Genomic DNA, 21,558 nt, shown 5'->3' with positions numbered 1-21,558 from the left:
TGACTTTCTAATGGAACTGTAATGAATCTTCTGGGAAATGGAGCGATTGAGTGCATCCACTGTGCAGCTCCATTGTGAGACACCCTGTTAGATCTGCTGGATTCCTGATTCAATTCTTTCTGAGGGGTGGGCTGTCCCTGTCAGGTATGAAAATCCAAACCAAATGCATTCTCTAGGGCCTTGGGGAGCTCAGGCCCTCCAGTGGGGAACATTGCTTGATTAAATCTGTTTGCAGCATCACACACACAAACAGGCTGGGTGATGCTGGCACAGTTAGATTAAATTCAAAGGCGTGCATTTGGAGAGAAAAGAATAAAGATGAAATTTATTGGCAGATACCCGTGTAGCTCCTTTGAATACCTACAGGACAGATTATTTTTAAAAATGTATCAAAGTGCACACAAAACTCTACATAGGGAGTGTAGTTTTGTGTTAAAATGCTGCCTTATTCCTCAGCTGTCCTTGCACAGTGTCTGCCTTGTGAACAAAACGAGCCTTTGAAGAATATTGCATATATGATATGTGAAAGGGAGGGGAGAATCCGAGTATCCAGTGCTCAGCTTGGCACCCAACAGCCATTCCTTTCATACTTTGATTTCAGGGCCAAAATGCCCATTTTTTGCTCTCTTTGCAGTCTGCTCCAGGGAAGGCCATACCCAATTCTCTCGGGTCTTGCCTGTCTTGATACCTTTTAAAGTGCTAGATGTAGTCCTGGGGTTTTTAGTTTCTGTGTCTTTGGGCTTTCAGTTTCTTTTTGCCATTTCTCCATAGATTTTTCAAGTTTAAAAAATCCTGGGAGTACCATTCAGCTTAGATCTGGTACTTCAAAAGGCCATGGTTGAGACAAAAACTGTCCAGCCCACCTGGGGCTTGTTGGCTCTTTCAGGTGTGTGGAGATCCCATTTCCAGAGCAGTGCTGGGTGGAATCTCCTGCACATCTCTGTGGTGGCTTTGGGAATGGGGTCAGGATGCATCTTCCAGCAGGGAGGGCAGGAAATAATGGCAGCTGCAACTTAAGGCAGCAAAATAATAGAAGAAAAGTATCTGTAAGTGCCAACTTCCAGCTCGGTGGCTGATACAGCTTCTCCTGGGAGGTCAGTGCTGCTTAAAGGGGGATTTCCCCTCTGCATATTCACCTGATAAGGGCTGCTCTGTTCTTTCAGAGCAGCTCTGTGCAGTGCCCTTTTCCTGAAAGTAATGGAAATTGCTGTGAATAAAACTAGACACAGTTTATATATCTGTGGGGAAAAAAAATCAATATTTTCTTTGGGATCTGATGTTGAGTCCACTTAAATCTGTTTAACTTCAAAATGCAGGTAGTATATTGTAAGATGAAGACAGATAAGTACAAAGCAGGTTCTCAAGCCTTGGAGAGTGTTAAAAATTCCGTATTTTTCCTGCAGATAACCTTTTTCTTCTGTCAGTTGAGTTGGGCAATTGAAATAAAGGCTGGAGCTGCACAGAGAAGATGTTCTGTGGGCTTATCTCCAAATTGTGTCAGCGTTTTCTGCTCCCCCTCTCCCCTGCCTGCTTTCCTTCCATATCAAATGTAATTCCTTCAGTCCATTGCAGTAGGTGCATTCGCACGTCCCTGTGTGTGAGAGGAGTTATGGGCACGCCAGCCTTGGTCAGGGACAGGACTGGGGACAGGTTTGGGGACAAGGGGCACACCAGGACCAGGGGCTGGCACCCCGTGTCCCCAGCCCGCTCCGCGTGTCCTGGGTGGCCAGCGTCCCTGGCGCGTGGCTGCCGTTTCCCTGCCAGCTGTTGCCATTTTGCATTCTGTTTTTGTAATCAGCCTCTCTAAAATGGCTTTATTGTTGGCTGATCAGGTGTATCCTGCCATAAATAAAACATTGGCAGTAATTGGCTGTGACAGCTCCGCCGCCGCCGCCCCTCGCGGCCGAGCCCCGGCCCCTCTCCCCGGGGTAATTGGCTTTGACGGGCTCTGGTAGCTGCAATAATACTGATCCATGAGCCTGTGTGAGCTGCATAATGCCTCGAGGATTTTGTACCCATCAATATGTCCTCAGCTTGAATCATTTTTTTCATACTTTTTCCGTGGCAGTTTATTAAAAGGAATGCTTGCTGCATTTACTGTGTGTTTGGTATCTACACAGCCTCAGCTGTCATGGCAGATGAAAACACCATCCTGCAATTCCAAACGCTCCTGCGTGCCTGCTGATACAAAGAAAACCCCCCTGCCATTGCCCAGAGACACTTGCAGTTGGAGTCTCTTCTTTCTCTGGGTACATTGATGGTTGGGAGCGATCCGTGATAATAAAACGCGATAATCTGTTGGCAAGAGCGCGACTGCTTTTGTTTGCAAAACTTAATAAGCTGTGAGACAAGCACAGAAATATGCAAAGGCACAGCTCTACGTGCTAAGTGAGGCCTGACAGTTTCGGTTCTAACCACAGCTGAAGGCGTGCTGACTTGTTTGCTACCTTGGGTAATAACTCAGATTTCTTTTGTGGTGTCTGGTGGAAAAAAAAAATCAAAATCTTGTATTTGCTGGTATTGGATCACACTTGATCTTATTAGGACATTCTGAGAAATGTAAATGGCAGCAAATCCGACTCGGTTGGATCCTAATCAGCTGCAACACCAAAGTTATTGGGTTCTTAACCAGAATTGGCACATAGAGCTGAAATTCATTAAAAGTAGTTCTTGAAGTGGGATTAGTTTTTCTCAGTTAGAATCACTGCTGGCTCATCACAGAGAGCAGAATTTCTGTGGGTGAAGTGTGCCCAGAGTAATTCACTATCTCAACAGGAGTCGTGACTCTTTGGGAAGGAAGTTTGTAGAAATATCCCTGTAAACTTTGCTCCCTGACAAGCTTAGGGCTCTCTGCTTAGAGAATAATTTCTAAAGGATTCCAGGAGTGCTTCAGGAGCCACTCCAGAGCAGACCTTGTCTGCAGTGGCTGGGAAGAGAGTATTGCTGCTCCTCAGGAAGGTATTGCTGCTCCTGAAGAGGAATTTTTTTGAAGTGTGCTGATTCTGACATGGGTGATGGCTTTGCAGTCGTGCAGCACCACAGTGCTGCTGACTCTGGTGGGGAAATAGCAGATAACTCCGAGTGGGATAATCTGCATCTTTATTTTTAGAAACAAAACCCTTCCCAGAGAAACAAAGCCTCTGCTTTCGTTGTGTCATTGTGGGGACGTCTGGCAAAGTTTTAGCTCCTTGTTTCATGGACTCAGCTGTGTCTTGGTACTGGAAATAAAATTTGTCTGTTTAATTATGTGCTGCAGAGAGGAGGTGGATGATCAATGCCTGGCTGCCTGTTCACTTTGGGTTCCAGCTTTCCGTGATAACAAAGAATGTTTCCTACTCAGCTCATACTTTGTTTTTATAATTGTTTGTGTCTTGAACCTTCAGGCAAAACTCTGAAGCAAAGTATTCCTCACTCTGTGTTCCTTCCACTGGTGCTCTGGAGGAAAAGGTACTGAAATGTCATTCTTTCCACCAGATGAGCTCACAGTGCAAATAAAATTTCAGAATGGGATTTCCTTTATTTTTGGTAGATTATCTCCCTTGGAAATTACAGTAATCACTTGGGTACAAGCTTTTCAGAGGCAGAAAAAAACAGTTTCAGGAGCTCACTTCTGCCTTCAGAAGTACCTAGAAACCAGAATGTGGCAGGGTGGTGTTTGAATCCCTGTTCAGCTTGTGTGCACGGCGAGTGCTCCTTCTGTCCCTCTGGCCCCTGCAGATCATCTGCTGGGTTCCAGGTAAGCCTGAATTGGAGAACATGAGGATATTGCCAACCATTCCCCCTCTTTTGTAGTCTGGCATTTTTATCCACACCATCCCAGGAACCAAAACCAGGGAAGATCAGTTTGTCAAATATAGCCAGCAAAGTCTTAGGAATTAAAAATAGCAAAATGCAATTACAGGCTAATTGATGAATGTAATTAGATGTAGATTTGACCAAAACTAGGCTCTGCAGCATTAGCAATTTAATTACAAAATGCCTTGTGATTGTAAAACTAGCAAGAAATACTTTGCTGGTAGCTGTAGCTGCTCTTTCACATCCTGTTTTTCACAAAATCAGCTTTAGGAGCCATCGTAGGAACAAGTGAAATATTCGAATTTGCATCAGAGCAAATCTTGCTCTGGAAACTTAAGCACAGAAATTGCTTACACAATTTAAACTTCAGGAAGGTGTGGCTTTGGTCTCTTCCTTTCACCAGGGCAGGAGTGTGAGTCCCAGTACTCAGTTCAGGAGCTGACCCTGCCCAGGTAATTTTTTAAAAGCTGTTTCTAAGCTCTTCTTTAGTGGCTTAACTAAAGCCCTTGGCTTGGAACTTGGATTTCAGCATTGGTGTGGCTGAAGACCTTTGTACATGGGAGGAGGAGGAGGAGGATGGTGTGTGGTGGGTGCAGAGCAGTCACTGTCCCGTGCTGGTTGGGGGTTTGATTGATTTTATTGATTACCAGTATTTTGGAAAGGCCTCATGAAGCCCCTGTTGGCTCTCAGTGAGGTTTCAGAGGCTGCCAAAGGTGGATTTTTGGAGCAGCCTGTGCTTGGTGTGCTGTGCTGCTGCCCTGGCCTGCTGCAGGCAGGACACGGGAGGGGACAGCAGTGGGAGCTGTCCAGGTGGGCCAGGACACAAAGGCAGATGCTGCTCTGGCATTGTTATTATTGGGAGGGTGTCAGCAAAGGGCACAGTCCTGCTGAGCCCCTGGGAGAGCCCCACAAGCTCGTTAGCAGCTCCTGTGCACCCCAAGCAGGATTACACTGCAGTGGTGGGTCTTAGGGCATCTTCTCACTGCTCTCCTAAGGAGACTGGTTTATTTGTCAGCTGTGTCCATGACAAAACACAGAACTGCAGTTAACTTATTTTCTTAATAAAATGTACATTTCATGTAACACTTGAGATGTGCTCCTCTAAATAACCTCATAATGATCTACAAGCTTGCCTTGCCTTAAGAAGATTAAGGAATTAATGTCAAATTACAGACACAAGTGCAAATAGTACTTGCTGTGTTCAGTGTGCAGGAGGGGTAGGCACTTGATAAACATGAAATATGTTTTTTAAATTTCTGTTTTTCTTCAAGGAAGAATCCCAAGTGTTAGGATAATTTAATGCAGTGAGTGTGTGAGGGAAGAGGAGGTGCCCTGGCCAGTGAGACTGTCGTGGTCTGAGGGGGTTTGGCTGAGGATCCAGGCAGAGCTGCTCAGCAGCCGAAGGTGTCAGCTCAGCTCTGCACCAGCCAGTTCCTGTGTGTCAGCACAGGCTGTGGGATCACAGTTCCACAGTCAGTGCTCCTGTGTGCAGGGTGAGTTTTGGGTGAGACAATGACAAAATGCCTGAGAAGATTGTCTGTGTTACATAATGCTAATGGAATTATGGTTGGATAAACACATTAATTTCAGGGAGGGAGAAAATGCCCAGGCTTTAGCTGTGGGAGGCATAAATGTTGCTGCTGAAAGCCACTGCATAATTTCTGGAAATGGTTTTAAGTTCAGTGTAGCTGGTTAAAAATACCACGGAATAAGTTTTCCTTTTCCGAGCTGTAAATGGCTTACCTTAATCTTTCTATTTTGGTCAAGTGAAAGGGAAATGAGGTCTGAAGAATTGCTCTTTAGCAAAAGATGTGAGAGCCACCAAGATTACTGCTCTGTCGGTGGAATTGCAGGTGATTTTTGTGAGGTGCCTGGCAGTTTGCTCACGTTCAGAGTCAGAGCAGGGGTTACAGAGAGAATGGGCTCTGCTGAAACAGGGGCTGCACCATTGATCCTTTTTGGGAAGAGTCTGAGCTTTGGAGCTGTCAGAGGCTCTGGGCTTGCCTTTCAATAGATGAGGTTTTAGCTACTGTTCTTAATTCTTGGTTGATGTTCTAAGGTCAAGAAACTTGTCAGAAGGCTTGAGCTGAAAACTTCAGGTTGCTTCTTGCACTGAGTGTTGTAGAACTGCAGATTCTGTGAGCAGCACGTCTGGGGGATACCTTGGCTGGCTGTGACACTTAATTTGGCCTTAAAAGCTGTGATTCTCTAGCAGCCAGTATCTGTGAGGAGCACAGTCTGTGATGGAAGTGTGCTCTATCCTTTTTGTACACCAGTGTTTCTGCCTGTTTGTGTTGCCAAGAATTTTTCTGACCTTTTCCAAATCTCTGTTTTCCTGGCAGTGACTTTGTGTTGAAGAGACAAATTATTTTCTTCTGCCTCTTTGGCTTTATGTTGAACTTGTTTAAATATTAAATAACTTTATTTAAACTCCTCATTTCCCCTGTGATTAACTTTAAAGGAATGGCAGTTTGGAGGTAGCCCTGAGCTCTCCCAGCCCTCAGAGTTTCTGCCTGTGTCCAGAGGAAGGTCCTCAGCAGAGGTCTCTGAGTCCCCTCAGATGAAGGATGAGTGTCCTCACACTCCTCATCAGATGAGAACGAGAATTGTAGATTTTCTGCAGCACAGGACAGGCTCAGCTCTGGGGGCTGAGCTGACCTTGTGTGTTCCCTGCCTTCTTGTGGCCCTGGCACTGAGCGAGGATGAGGGTGGTGGGATGAAGGAGCAACATTCCCCCTTGTTTCAGGATTGCCTGCACAGCTCCCTGGGAACTGCTGGTGTTGTGGAACTTGTTCTGTGTCCTCAGCCAGCTCTTGGAATCTGCCTGATTTGGGGGATAAAACCAAAAAGACATCCTTACGTTCTGCACTCTGGTTTTTCTGTGGTCCTTCTCCTCCTAAGGGCTCGGATTTGGAAGAAATGAGTCCCTAATAATTGAATTAATAGTTCCTGATGAGAGGCTCCCTGCACAGCTCCTTGTGTCACTGTTATCTTTAGGTGTACCTGCTGGAAGAAAAAGTTTACAATCAGTGAGTGAGAATTTAGTGACACATTTGTAGTTACCCTCATTTGAGGCTGAAATGGGTCTTTTGGTCATAGTTTGATAACTAAGTGGATATTAATTAACTGAAATCCTGTGCCTTAAAATCTTTCACTTACAAATGATAATTAAAAACTCCAGTTCAAGGATGGCTCCTGCAATCCATATTTGGCCTGATAAAAAAAATCTGGGAGACAGAAAAGCTTCTTTATTCACTTCAGTGAAAGGTGCATGTGAACTCTTGGAAGACAAAGCTGAGTCTTTATTCAGGATGAGGTGGTTGATTCTCCTCCAGCTGAGAAACAGAGCTTTATTTTTAATAGCTTTGTACTTTGATCAGAGGTGCTGTCTAATTTTGTTACCAGCACATGGGTGGACTTCAGGGAGAGCAGAGATGAATGTACCCTGGGTGTAAATTTAGAAAATGCATTTATTCCCTGGGGCACGCACGGTGCTGCTGAGTTTCCCGCTATACAAAGGTAAAATATTGCTGATTTCAGAGCTCTGCAGGGAGCAGGGCCCGGGCTGGGTGCGAGGGGACCCCGGGATGGTGTCAGGGATGAGGAGCTGGCTCTAGAGGGTGCTCTGAACCAAGGCAGCGTCTCCTTCCCCTCCTGAACAGCCACTCCTGACGTTTTGCTGAAGAAAAACAATAAAAATCTCTCTGCCTCCCTCCTGCCCTCCTCCCCGAGCACATGGGCTCACACTTTATTGGAAACCTGAATATTAGTTTGGCCTGGAGAGTTTTTCTGGAATATGCTGCTTAATTATTTAGCTCTAGGGGGATTCCAGCACTGTGAGCTCCAACATCCTTCGTGTGTTCTCATGCTGATTTAAATAATTTGGATGTTTAAGTATCTTTGGAGGTCTTTAGAGAGCATAAATAAAAGGCTGAATGGTTCAAACTCGATGGCATTTTCTCCCTTTCTTGGACAGGAGGTGAATCACTGCGTTTTCCCCTCAATATATTCATAGAGAAAGAAGCAGTGTCTTGACCTGCTGTGATTTTTAATATCCCTTTCTAGCAGCCAGTAATAACTGGTAGTAAAACATGTAATAACAGACAAATTCCTCAGTGAGGTTTCACACAGGGGTTTTCTTGCTGTTGGCTGTAAGTGTCTGTGTGACACTTTCATCTTTTCCTTTCATTTCCCAGTCCTGTGACCCTGCCCCAGACGTCCTTGGGAGGGAATTTCCTGGGCACTGGAAAGCCTCCAGGTGCTGCTGGTGCTCAGGGCTGGCTCCAGCACAGGCTGACTCCAGGTCTCTCATTCAGCTTGAGTTTTAATTGATTTTTCCTCCAAGCATGGCAGTTGTTTCCGTGATGCCAAGAAAAAGCTGAAAGCTGGAGTTTTTGGCCAGGGAATATTTACATCTGCAAGTGTCACGTCTGTTCAGATCTCTTGTCTCGCTGCTGGTTTTTGGCAGGGCTGTTGCTGTTCTTTCCTAGCTTAGAAAAAGCCTTCAGTGCCAGCAGTGGCCATTGTGGCACATGAAAAACTGGGGACTGTGGTTGTTTGGGCTCCCCTTTTTTGTTCCACTGATGGCTCTTTGTGTTTTTCCTCTGGAAGAATGTAACTGTTTCCCCCTGAATATGCAGTTGGGTAATAGAAATCTCGTAATTTTTACCTCTGACTTGAGTGGTTATGAGGACAGTAATTGTTTCAGCCTGATGGAGATTAAAACTTGTCTCCCATGTCAGTTATTAAATGTGGAAATAGCTGCAGGGTGTGGAATAAAAGATTTGATTTACAGTGCAAGCCTGTGAAAGGCTGTAACACAAGCACTGTATGGATTTGTTTGGTATAAAAGCTGCATTTGAGAGGAGAAGCAGCAGCCTCTGACCATTTCTGGTTGTGATTTCTGTTTTAGTAGGTGGGAGCCCAGTGTGGTGATTTGTGGGGGGGAATGCTGGTAATTCTGAGCTGGAAGATGAAGAAATTGTCTGTAATTCTGAGCCTCTCATGCTCCAGCTTCTTATCAGCAGAGTTAACAGGCTGAGCTGTCTGTAATTCAGGGAGTTTTCCTGTTCCTGAGTTAAAGGTTAAAGTTATTACAAGCATGTGTGTGAGCTGTTGTTGGCATTGCAGAGTGCTCTGGATGCTTGCACATTATTGCTCTGGACATATTTTTCTACTTAACGTGGTGAGCAGTTGTTTAATTGGAAAAGCTGTTACTTCTCTTGATCCTGAGCATAGTAAAAATCAATGTCTTCTCTGCAGTCTGAACTAATAGGAATCAAACTCATTGAAGGATGAAAATGGTTTAATCAACAGAGAGATGTCTTAAAGGTTATTTAAAAAACAGAAGCAGCCACCAAGCCCACAAACAAACCAAAGAGGCCAGCCCAGGTGTGGAACTAATGAGGAAAGGATGGTGCTTGCCACCTTCAGCTGGACTGACAGGAAGGGAGGAAAGTTTCCATCTGCCCTGGATGGAGGGATATTCTTGGGAGCCATCTGATTTCAAAGGCTTTTCTTTTAAACACCACTTGTCTGTATCTTCAGCCTTTGTATGAACTGACAAAAATGAGGTCTAATGATGGCTTTCTTTGTAGTGGAAGCCATGAAAGGGACTTTGTCTTTTCATTCCAAGAACTGAATCTAAGGCCATTGTCAGCCTTGTTCTTGACCTCGTTTGTCCAGCGAGCTCTGCTTATTTCAGACACATTTCAAACCCAGTTTCCTGGCTGGCTCCTGGTACCCCAGAGGGAGATTTCCTTGGGAAGGGAGTAGACAGGAGTGACAGCTGCATGTTTACCTGCACGAGAAGTTACACAGACGTGTGCTGCAGCAGAGAAGTGATTTCAGTTTCCTCCTGGAACTTGATGGCTGAAGGTAATAAAGAATGAAATGGATAACCTGGTGTGTGTTCTGTGACTGCTTCGTGCTGATTCTGTGAAACTGGAACAAAGTGTAACCTTTAAATGGTGTTTTTACCTCTTGATGTGCCACACCAGCATGTTCAGATCCTAAAAAGCAAAGCAGCAGATCTCATTTCAGGAGGAAGTTGCCTGCCAAGCTTTACTACAAGTCTTAGGAATGGATTGTTAACGAGCTCATGATGTGACATGTATACTTCTTTCTGATAAAACATTAGCATGAAAATCGAGCAGTTCCTGTCATTCACCTCTCCAAACCCTGACAGAGCTCAGAAAGGGAGGGAGCAGCACTCAGAACGGGAGGGTGCTCCTGGTTTGCTCTGGGAATCACCAGTTGGGATCTGCCTGGGCCCCCCTTTCTGGGTTCCTGGGCCCCTCTGTGCCCCCTTCTGGGTTCCTGTGCCCTTTCCATGCTTGTTCAGTTGTTCTCTGCTCTATGGGGGAGCTGGGCACACTCGGGGGTTTCCTGGGATGTCACTGAGCTCTGGGCTTTGTGGATCCCTGTGATTTCTGTGCCTTGTGGATCCCTGTGATTTCTGGGCTTTGTGGGTCCCTGTGATTTCTGGGCTTTGTGGGTCCCTGTGATTTCTGGGCTTTGTGGGTCCCTGTGATTTCTGGGCTTTGTGGGTCCCTGTGATTTCTGGGCTTTGTGGGTCCCTGTGATTTCTGGGCTTTGTGGATCCCTGTGATTTCTGGGCTTTGTGGATCCCTGTGATTTCTGGGCTTTGTGGATTCCCCCTCAGTGCTCTCAGTGGGGCTGCTGGCAGCACTGCAATCCCATTTCCAGTGGCAATCCCAGCTCCTCGCTGGTTTGCAGTGCCCAGGTGGGCTCCCACTCTGCTTTCAGGCTGGCACTCGATGGCAATGCCCGGGCACAGCTCTGGCCCCTCTCGTTCAAGGGCTTTGCAGTGTCTGCTGCCTCTGCAGCTGTTTGTTGTTTCGTGGGGGATGGTCTCACATCCTCGGGAGCCCCCGTGGTCCTCTGCCCCAGGAGGGTTTGTTTTTCCTGTGGGTTTCGTGCAGGACTTCCCTGAGTGGGTGTTTGTTTTCTGAGCTGACCTGTGGGTGTTCAGGGCTGGTTTGCAGTCTGCAGGAGGCAGTTTGATCCTGCTGTCATGCCTGGGACACGGCTTGCACTGGGGGAATGGGGCTCTGGGATTTCACAGCTTTCTGCAAGGACTTCCAAGGAATTCCACAGAATCCTCTCACACATCCTCACTGCTAGGATGCCTTGCAATTATTTGGTTGCCTCATGCTGGTGGAGGTTATGTATTTGAAGTTTTGCTGTTTTATCTCCATATCACAAGAAGCTAAATAGAACACCTGGGATGCCTTTTATGTTGAATTCTTTAATAGGCCACTGAAGGAACCATGTAAAGGAAAAACTGATGTGTTACAGGTTTAGCCTTCCTAAAAATACTGAATTTAAACCTTCCTGTAGTAGCTGAGGTGCACATGAAACCAACATAAATGGAGTTAAGACTACTGTGTGTTTTTCTTGAGAATTGGAAGGAAGTTCAGAGTCAGAACACAGCCACGAGAATGGGATTCTTCAGCCTTCGGGTGGTTCTGTTGTTTTGTGTTGGATACTGACAGGAGAACGTGCCTTGTGTTGACAAGCAGCACGGAGCTGATTTCTGCTGAACTATACAGCAGGATCCTTTCCTTTTGGGAGTGTTTGCTAAGTTGGTGTAAGCCCTGCTTAGCTGTTCCACCTCCTCATCTCCAGCGTGAGCAACATTGTGAAAGTCATTTTGAAAAGCTTTTTTGGCTGTTAATTGGTTGATAGCAGCTATCAAAAATCTGCTGCTTCCTTTCAGTTGACTCAAAGTTCCTGTGTAGGTGGCTGCAGACTGAGTGCTGTGTGAAACACAGCCCTGCACCAGTAAATCCCTGTCTGCTGGAGGAAAAACAAATCAAAACGAGTCCAGCAAACTGCTAAAATAATAATGCTTCCTGTGGGAGTGAGGCTGGCTTGTCTGCTTGCTCTTGGAAGCTGTGGGGGGAAGAGGAGAGGGATACAATGAGAATCTTGCACTCTGCCACGATTTGGGGGCTCTGGGAGGTGTGGAGGGGCCATGCCTGGGTTAGCTGCCTCCCCTGAGTGCCCTGTGCTGGGACTTGGGGAGGTGAAGAGTTCCTTCCTCCTGGAACTGAAGGGGACCCGAGTGCTTGCAGGCTGCTGAGGTTTTCTCAGGATTACACTAGAAACTTCCTGGTTTTAGAGCTTGTCTCCCTGTCTGGGGGGAGAGGTTATTCTAGGTACGGTCACATCCTGTGGTTGTTGTCACTTGTAAAAGAAAAATCTTTTGAATTTTCAGAGGCCTTTGAATGTGTGAGTGATTAGTGCTCCACAAACTGAGCTGCAGCCTCAGTTCCCATCCCCTCTGTGATCTCAAGAAAAGGCTGTAAATCCATTGCAAATGTTCCATCTCTGTTAGCTCCATTTGTGAGTGGAGAAAATCCCCTGGTAGAGGATCTGTCTGGCTCTGGAAGGAAGATTGCAGAGGAAGCATTTGGGAGTCATTTCCTTCAGTGAGTACGAGCTGGCTTTATGCTAGAACAGTTTAAACATTGCACAGGCTCTTCATGGAGGTATCAAGTTTTCCATTCCCAGAGTCACTCTTAGTTTAAACTGGAGGGAAGAACAGGCAGCTCCCATTGTGTTACAGCTGCTTTGATAGAGCTGGAAAAGATGCATGTGCTTAGTTCTTCCTTCCCTCCTTGGGCTTCACCCCTCCCACACACATTTAACTATTGAGAATTTTATTTTGTTTGATTTTTTATATTCATCTGAGGACAAAGAGCTTCTTGTTTGTTTTAATCCATTTGTTACATTTTCAAGTATGTAAATTTTTCCTTTTAAATTACTTTTTTGGACAAATATTTGGATTTTTTTTGTTGTTGTTGTTCTATGTAAGATAATACATTCTAAAAGGACTTGTGTGCATTCTTTGTGTTAAATTCAAGAAGCTGCTGAACAGGTTGGTGTCTTGCCCTAAGTACCACAAAATCTGGCAGACACACTGCATTTTATTTTAATATTCTTGGCTTACAGTTTACCATTCTGTAATCTGGAATTTCCCAGGGCAGGGATTTTTTACAGAAACACTTTTGAATTTAAGTGTTGGTCCCTACAGAGAAGAGGAAACAAACCAGATGAGAAGTACCAGAACAAAAAAAAAGGGTTTTTTCCCCCTTCTGTCTTCCCAGAAAAAGCATCCTGTACCTCTGGCTGAATTTTACCTTCTTTGAGGTGCAGCTATCTGAGATCATTGCCCTAGAGCTGTGTTTAACCCTGCTGAGTCCCCTTCTCTGCCTCAGGTTTGCTTCTGCTTGGCCACGGGGGGCTGTCCTGGCACAGTTGGGTGTCCAGGGGGGTTTGGGGTCAGGATTTCAGCAGGATTTGGGGTCTGGGGTTCCTCTCCTGGCACAGTTGGGGGGGTTTGGGGTTCCTGTCCTGGCATGGTTGGGTGTTCAGGGGGGTCTGGGGTTCCTGTCCTGGCACGGTTGGGTGTTCAGGGGGGTTTGGGGTCAGGATTTCAGCAGGATTTGAGGTCTGGGGTTCCTCTCCTGGCACAGTTGGGTGTTCAGGAGGGTCTGGGGTTCCTGTCCTGGCACAGTTGGGTGTTCAGGGGGGTTTGGGGTTCCTGTCCTGGCACAGTTGGGTGTTCAGGAGGGTCTGGGGTTCCTGTCCTGGCACAGTTGGGTGTTCAGGGGGGTTTGGGGTCAGGATTTCAGCAGGATTTGGGGTCTGGGGTTCCTGTCCTGGCACGGTTGGGTGTTCAGGAGGGTCTGGGGTTCCTGTCTTGGCACAGTTGGGTGTTCAGGAGGGTTTGGGGTTCCTCTCCTGGCACAGTTGGGTGTTCAGGAGGGTTTGGGGTTCCTCTCCTGGCACAGTTGGGTGTTCAGGAGGGTCTGGGGTTCCTGTCTTGGCACAGTTGGGTGTTCAGGAGGGTTTGGGGTCAGGATTTCAGCAGGATTTGGGGTCTGGGGTTCCTGTCCTGGCACAGTTGGGTGTTCAGGAGGGTCTGGGGTTCCTGTCCTGGCACAGTTGGGTGTTCAGGGGGGTCTGGGGTTCCTGTCCTGGCACAGTTGGGTGTTCAGGAGGGTCTGGGGTTCCTCTCCTGGCACAGTTGGGTGTTCAGGGGGGTTTGGGGTCAGGATTTCAGCAGGATTTGGGGTCTGGGGTTCCTGTCCTGGCACGGTTGGGTGTTCAGGGGGGTCTGGGGTTCCTGTCCTGGCACAGTTGGGTGTTCAGGGGGGTTTGGGGCTTCTGTCCTGGCACAGCTGGGTGTTCAGGGGGGCAGAGCAGGGAGCAGGGGCTGGGCTGGCACTGCTGGGAGCACTCTTTCCATTGTATGGGTGCTTGGAGTGAGCTCTGTCAGGGCTGGGCTCTTTCTTGTTGGGCTGTGGTTGGTTGGTTGGGGTTTTTCTGGTGTTTTTGGTTTGTTTGTTTTCCCCAACACTTCCTAAGCCAGGCCTTCCTGTAAACCCCAGCTTTTGTGGCTGTTATCATGTGCATTGCCTTGGTGTTCACAGCTCCCCGGGGGAGCACTGCTGCTGTTCCATGCTGTGCCAAGGCAGCATGCAGGGGATGCTGTGTGTGCTCAGACAGCCCGGGGGTTCTCCCAGGCACACCCAGAGTGCAGGGGAGCCCCCCTGGCATCCTGTGCCCGTTCTCAGGGGTGCTCTGCCTGTGCCAGGGGCGCTCTGGGGCTGTGTCACAGCTGCCAGGCTGAGGGGCAGTCTGTCCCAGGCAGCATTTCCCTCCTCACAAGCAGGTGTGCTAAGGAGCAGCAGGGAGCACAGGTGTTGGCAGTGAGCTGGGTTATTCCTGCAGCAGCCTTTGAGCTCCCTGCCTGTGTGCTCAGCTGGGCTCTGTCAGAGGGGACCCCGCAGGGTGGCACTGGGCAGTTGGTGGCAGTTGCTGGTGGCAGTTACAGGAGGGCTCTGCCTGCAATTCTGGGCCCGGGGGTCGTTGAGGAGAGGCTGAAGTTCTCAGACTGTTCTGTGCCTGGGAGGGCTCTCTGAGCCCAGAGTGCTGGTGTGGTGCTGGAGGTTAACAGGACCTGTGAGGGCTTAGAGCTTGGCCAGAGGTCCCTGGAATGTCCTGAGCACCAGGTGAGTGCAGGGAGGGAGCCACAGGTCTAGAGCCACAAGATGGGTGCTCGTGCTGGTGGGTTGGTTAAACAGGGGAACCTCAGCCCAGCGAAACAAAATCCAGCCCAGCAGACAAAGCCAAGCCTCTGAGGGTCCTTGGTCTGTAAAGGTGCAGGTTCCTTTTGGGATTGGAGAGAGGCAAGGAGATGGCTCATGCCAATGCCAGCAGTTACCCTGTAAATGGCATTAACCCTTGGCATGCTGGTGTGTGAGAAGTGCTCTGTGTGTCACTGTGGTGCAGTGGAAGTGGCCATGGCTGTTGAGCTGTGAGCTGAGTTTACAGCTGAGTTTAAAGCAGTTTACAGCCTCCCTGGGTGGGACTGCAGCACCAAAAGGCCTTCGGGTTGTGCTGGGGCAGGAGCAGCAGTGCCCTGGCTCTCCTCCTCTCACAGGCTGTGTTCAGCAGCGTGGAGGAGCAGCCTGGTGTAACTGTGGAGCAGGGGCTGCCTCGGTGCTGTGGCTGCCACAGCTCAGAGCAGGTTTCCTGTGGGTGTCACAGATCTGCAAGTGCAGGCACGGCTCCTGCTGCGAGCGGATTTGAAGCAATGTGTGTGCAGACAGCAGTAACTGTCTTGTCAGGAGCTGGGGATTGGTTCTTCTCGCTGTTTGTGCCAAGAAAACAGAATTATTTACAGGAACAGAGCCTCACCTCTCACCTGACCAAAGGTTTTGTGTTTAGATAGAGCCAGGTGCTTTGATGTCCAAGTGCAAACAATCAGAAATGGGTTAGAGACACTCAGTGCTGCTGTGGGAGCAGAGGGAGGTGACCTTTCCTGCTGGCAGCCCAGCCAGCCATTCCTCTCCCCTGCTGAGAGGTCTCCAGGTGCCCCCTGGAATTCTCCAGCTCACTCTCAGTTTAAGCTGCCTCTGTCAGGGTTTTGTTTGACTGGAGGTACCGTGGGGGTTTTGGCTGGGGTTACACCACTCACACAGCCTGGGAAACTTGTGGTGAGCACTGCAACTGATGGACACAAGGAAAACGCTGTTGGGACAGCATTAAGCTGTTAGTTTGTTCTCCATGAACCCACTCCCTTCCTCTTCCCCTGGCCAAGGCCAAATCCGAGGGGAGAGCTTGATTTAGTGGAGCTCTGAAGGCAGTGTTGAGTCTCCTTTTAAAAACAGGTCCAGCTTAGCAGGGGTTAGTGCTAGACTCCCTGCTTGCCTAGGCTGGGAAGTTGTGTAGGAAACACTGGTGTCCGTGTCCCCGTGTTCTCAGAAGGAGTTTGAGGCTTCTTTGTGTCCAGTCCCTGCCAGGCCCCGGTGTTCTCCTGGCTGCGTGGGTGAGCCCGGCTCAGGGGGAGCTGCTCCAAGTGCTTGTGGCACCTCTTTGTCATCGGCCTCTCTTGGAAAAAAACCACTTAATGGACCTGTTTAATCTGTATGATCTCATTAAGGCTGTTTAGGGCTAGTTTGTGCATACCTGGGAGAGCCGGAATGGCTCCTTTGGAGCGGTTCTTCCAGGGCTGGAATGTTTATGTGAGCTCCATGGCTCATTCTGTCAGAAGTGGGGAGTGCTGCTGATTGATGGGTCTTGTGTCTTGGAGGGATTACATCTTTATTTAATATTCCTCCAATTTGTGTGTCTGTGTTTAATATTCTTCCAATAGGGTCGGAGTGGTGCGAAGTTATGAATTATTCGCGTTTGTTATGAGTGGTGTGTCTCGAAAGCAGCACATTTTCCAGCCCTTTGAAGATACACTGTCTGTCACTTCTCAGTGCTCAATCTTTCATGAGCTGAAGTGCGTGGGTACAGGATACAAAGTGTTACAGCGCTCGGGGAAGCGCTGAAAGCCAAAGCTGTGAGTTAACAGGTGCTTTCCAGATTTTAGCTGCCACAAGAGAAGGTGTGCGGGGCTGGATGTGCACACGCCTTTGAGCGGTGTCAGGAGTTACTGACAGCGAGTCAAAGCCTTACTTCTTCAGATTTCCAGCTTCTGTTGTTTATTGTCACGACCTTAATGTTTCTTCAGCTAGGTGTTCTATTTAATTATGGTGTTTATAGTAAATATCAGCTCCCTTGGCTGTGTGCTCAGGCCTGTAGCATGCGGAGTGCTTTGCTTGTAACTGCATCCCTTGTCTCAGTTCATTATCTGTTAATGGTACTCGACATGACAGGCTTGTTTTGATAAATGGAGCCTGCCAGGAAAGCTGGGATGGATTTTGCAGGCGGTGGAGTCGAGCTTTGTTTCATTGTGCAACACCACAGGACTGGTGCAGGCTGGACCAGATGCCACAGAGTGCAGTGAGAGGTCCCTGGGCAGTGGCTCCAGCCCTGCCCATCCAGGCCATCTCCACTCAAGGTCTCTTCTTTCCAGAGCATTTTCCTGACCTATGTGGAAGTAGACTTTGCCTGGTCTTGATGGGCTTTGTGAATGTGTAACTCACATTTCCCCCCCTTTTTCAGATCTCCAGCTTTCAGAAGGGATACCAGAAGAAATGCTGTTGTAAGTTTATAATGCTGTGGCTAGCAAAGGTGTATTTCATGGCCAGGAAAAGATCTTTTATAGTCCATTTTCGAAAGACAAGATAAAAAGTCCCTTTTGCAAAATGGAGCTTGAGGCTGTACTCTGTGCATGTTTTATATTTTAGTCTCTGAAATGGGGGCAGATCTCCATATCTCCTAGGAAAGCCAATTAGTGAAAGTTGAGTTGTCTCTGATGTCGGTGATTGAGTGCTGTGGCTGTTCTGCTCACTCAAGGATCTCCAGAATGCTGTATACAAACAGATGGGACTTGAGATGATTTCTCTGCCATCTCCCACACTGCTGAATTCGGAAGTTGGTTTGTGTTGGATTTGCAAGACGGTGTCTGAGACTCAAGAATAGTCTCCAGTTCTGTTGCTGTGCTCAGACTGCCAGCTGCTGTGCTCTGCACTGTTTGGACAACTTTCATCCTAACAGGATACAAAGAAATCCATGCCTTTGAAAATTATTATTGTTATTATCTGAATGCCTTTTCCCAATATATACAGACTTTAGGGATTTGTGATCCAAGCTGCCTGAGCCACCTGCCCTAGAGGGATGAGGTATTTCTGAACAACAACCATCAAACAGGGTATTTTTCAAGTGATGGAACCTGGCCTGAATTAACTTCCTGCTGGAAAGCTCTTTTGGAAGTCATTAGGAGCGAAGCTGATTTAAATACACTCTGCAGCAGTGAGTTCCCTTCTCCACTGCCAGGTGTTGGGCCAGGTTTGATGAGGAGATGGAGGAGCGAGGCTGAAGGCCTTGTGGTGGCTTTGTGCTGATTGGAGCACTGAGTTCCAGCTCTGGCAGGTTTGGGGCTATCACACAAAGTGTGTTTTGCACCAGCTCTGGCCAAGGCAGGCTCCAGTGCAGGAGCTGCTGTGCCATGAATATTGCAGGAGTGCAGCTCGTGCTGCACCACCTCCATCTGTATTGATCACAGCAGCCCTGCGACGCGGCCAGGGCGTGCTGGAATTAATCAGCTTTTATGGAGCTATTTCTAGAAAGTACAGGGTAAATTTCAAACTTAGATCTTTGTCTGCTGAAGGACTCCTGGGCTCTAGTATGAAAATGGTGGAAATGGGTATGGATAAATAGCGGGAAGATACACAACTACAAATAATTAGCAGCCTCTGGAAAGATGAAGTTGGCAGGCAGTACTTGAGGGTGTTGCTCTAATTAACCGGGTCTCTGAACCTTAATGATTATCATTTTTTCCTATTTTTTTTTAACTTGGCTTTGTAAAACTAGCTCGGAGGTGGCGTACTCCCATATTTATTTTATAGGTAAAATATTACTGTACGGCTAAGAAATGGATTTGCTCGGCAGGGATAAAGTGTATGTTGCCCCAAGGTAATGGATTACACAGATGACTTGTTTTGCGTGTTATTCTGCTAGGGAAATAGCAGGGCTTTGCTCGAAAATTAAGGCGGTACTAACAACTGAAAGGTCACGGTTGTGGTGTAGAGGAACAACACAAGACATCGGGAGATGAGTTACAGGTTTGCGTGGAGATGCACAGTAAGATAAACACTCCTTCTTTATAAAAAATCCAATTAAAAGCAGACGAATTTCTGCTCCTAATGGGGGGAAGGAAGGCGTCGTAGGGAAGACTTTGAACAAAATGGCTCGCTAATTGAAGGCAGCGCAGGCAAATCCCCGGGACGGCTCCCTGGCCGTGCCTGTGCGCATTTCGCACCCGAGCTGCCCGGGCCCGGGGGATGCTGCCCGGGCCCGGGGGATGCTCCCCGCTCCGCTCCGCTCGCCATCAGTCACGGGGCTCCCGGTTCCGGCGGGAGGCGGAGCGGGGCCGGCCCAGAGCCGCTGCCGAGCCCGCCGGAGAGCGGCGGGCCCGGGGCGCTCCGCTCGGCTCCGGCCGCAGCTGCTCGGCGGCGGAGGGGCCTCCTTTTGTTCAGCAGCTGTGCTGCCGGCCCCGCTTCCTCCGTGCCTGCCCTTCCCGGAGCCCTCCTCCTCCTCCTCCTCCTCCTCCTGCTGCCGCTCCTCCCGCCGGGCTCCGCCGCCGGAGCGGGGCCGGGCTCGGGGCTCGGCCGCAGCCGGAGCGCGGTGAGTGCCCCCCGAGCCCCCCGAGCCCCCCGAGCCCCCCGAGCCCATGGACTGCGGGACTCGGTGCCTTGCCGCTTGTATTCCCGGCTGGAGAATTAAGGCTGCTCTGCGAGTTGATTAATTGTTACCTGGCTAACGATAACTGCCTGGATGGAGGAAAGGCTTGGCTTAATTCTCTTTTCCGCTTTGGGTTGCTCCAGTTTTTCTGGTTTTCTTTTTTTTTTTTTTTTTCCAGAAAAAAAGTTGGATCGACGTGGTAGGTGAGGCGTGGGTAGGTTGTTATTGGCCTGGGAAGTTCAGAACGCTCTAAAGGCTGCAGGGTTGTTGGTTTTGTTTTGTTTTTTCTTTTTCCATAACAAATGCTTTACCTCCCTGTTCTAAATATAAACAGTTGGGGTAACCGGACTGCTGTGTTTAAATCTGTTTTTTAAAAGCGAATGAGATGAGGAGATAAGGATTGCATGTTCTTTATCCTGGAAGAAAGTACTTTTTCATTACGCTCGGTACAATGGAATGCCTTTGAAGCACTAATTGGGACAGTGTGTGGTGTAACTCTTTAAACGACGTTTAGTGGTGTTTTAAGACAGTGACCGGAGACCTGCTCGGCCACTTTGTTTCCTGGGGAAGAAACCAGCTCTGCTTTGTTTTGCAGTTGGATTTAAGCTGCTCCGGGTCCATGTGGCTTTGCCCTGGTGGGGCATTGTGTGCCTGGATGGCTCCTCCAGCCATATGGGGCTGCTTTAATTGTCTGGAGTGGAAATGGCGCTTGACGAGGCCACTTAATTCCTTTCTTTGTAGATTTAAACTTCACATCGCAGTTGGGCACGAAGTAGAAGGAAGTGGCGAATCGCAGCCCGGTGAAGTGCAGTTCCAGACGCTGCTCAGATTTGGTTTTTCTGGTTGCCCGGTTGGGGTCCGGGTTGCAGCCCCACATGCAGCGCTGCTCGCTGCAGAGCCCTCAGTCTGCCGGCAGCGAGTCCCAGCCATGCAGCCGAGCCCGCATTTCCTCCGGGTTTGTTCCTGCAGGCACTCGCCTTGTAGAGCCCTTGTGCCCGGTGACCATCGGCAGACAGACCGACAGCAAGCTGGGAACCGTGCAGGAGCAGCGTTTAAAAGCTTCTATTTGTTTTTTCCAAGGCTGTAATTTGGTAGTGTTTAAACTATTTTATAAAGATCTCTGGGAGCAGTGAAAGGTGGTTTTCAGTGCCGAGCACTTGAGTGCTCATTGTGCTCTGGCAGGCTGGGTGCTTGGCAGGCACTTCTGGAAATGTTATTTGATCTGGCAGCACGATAGAATTCACTTGGATTACAGCATTTTTTCACCCCCCGCTTGGTGTTTGAAAGTGATGCATCAGCGAGTGTTGCTCGAGAGCGTATTTTAAGACCCAAACTGCGTGTATTGGCTTTAAACAGGATTCCGGAGAGAGGCAGCTCCGAATTTGTCTTGTTTTGTGGTTAGAATTTATGAATTGAGGCGAGGGCTGACGTAATCTATCCGACCACTTCCTTTGTGTGTGTTTTAGAGTTGATAGTGCTTTGTTTTGCTTAAAATAGCCAGGACTGGTTCTTGAATACTTTTCTATCTCCTTTCTGCTGTGGCCTTCAGTGTAAGCAGACAACTTGTTCCAGCTGTGTGTGATTGTGTCCCTTTGAGGAAATGGTTCCTTCCTTTGTCACTAAGGTTCAGTGAATTGCTTGTATGCTAAGTAGATGAGACTTTAATTTTAATTAACATAATGATGGGTACAGCTGTTCTGTCAGAACCCATCGCCTGTCTTTGCAGTTTTACTACAGGTTGTAGAGAATCCCTTGATGTGCCTCTCAAGACCTCTTTTGCTTACTTTTGTTTGTGTGAAGGTGACAAAGATGGGGCTTTGTCTCCCGATGAGTGGTTAACAGCTCCCTGCCAGAGAGCCTGGGTTTGATTCTTGTGTGTGGGGAAGGAAATAAGCTGTTTATCACTGACCTAATCCTAAACCTCCTTGTCTTTCTTTATGCTACCTATTGTTCTGCTTCAGAGCAGGCAGGAGTAACCTCCACATTTCTTACTGTTTAATTCTTTAATGGCTCTACAGCTTGATAGAGCTGGCTCTGAGTGTTAGGTCAGTGTGCACGTGTTAATTGTTAATTGTTCTGGGACCTCAGGAGATG

The 21,558-nt window shown here is 48.2% G+C and overlaps 1 protein-coding gene across 6 annotated transcripts in view; it reads left to right on the top strand.

The window, feature by feature from the left end:
* The window catches only part of RERE (arginine-glutamic acid dipeptide repeats), a 169,535-nt gene that overhangs the window by 18,790 nt on the left and 129,187 nt on the right, over positions 1-21,558 (top strand). The window contains exon 1 of one of the 6 annotated variants that reach the window (XM_059866829.1): positions 18,846-18,864. The exons of 4 other annotated variants lie outside the window; for them this stretch is intronic. The gene's annotated coding sequence lies outside the window, so the exon portion shown is untranslated. Of the gene's footprint in view, positions 1-18,845; positions 18,865-19,230; positions 19,408-21,558 lie in introns of those variants that run through there. One more of the 6 variants, XM_059866827.1, reaches the window with a different exon arrangement.

The sequence above is a fragment of the Haemorhous mexicanus genome, chromosome 23, assembly GCF_027477595.1.
Source record: "Haemorhous mexicanus isolate bHaeMex1 chromosome 23, bHaeMex1.pri, whole genome shotgun sequence".
Taxonomy (NCBI): domain Eukaryota; kingdom Metazoa; phylum Chordata; class Aves; order Passeriformes; family Fringillidae; genus Haemorhous; species Haemorhous mexicanus.
Note: the sequence above shows the minus strand (reverse complement) of the source record. Positions and strands in the feature narration are given on the sequence as shown.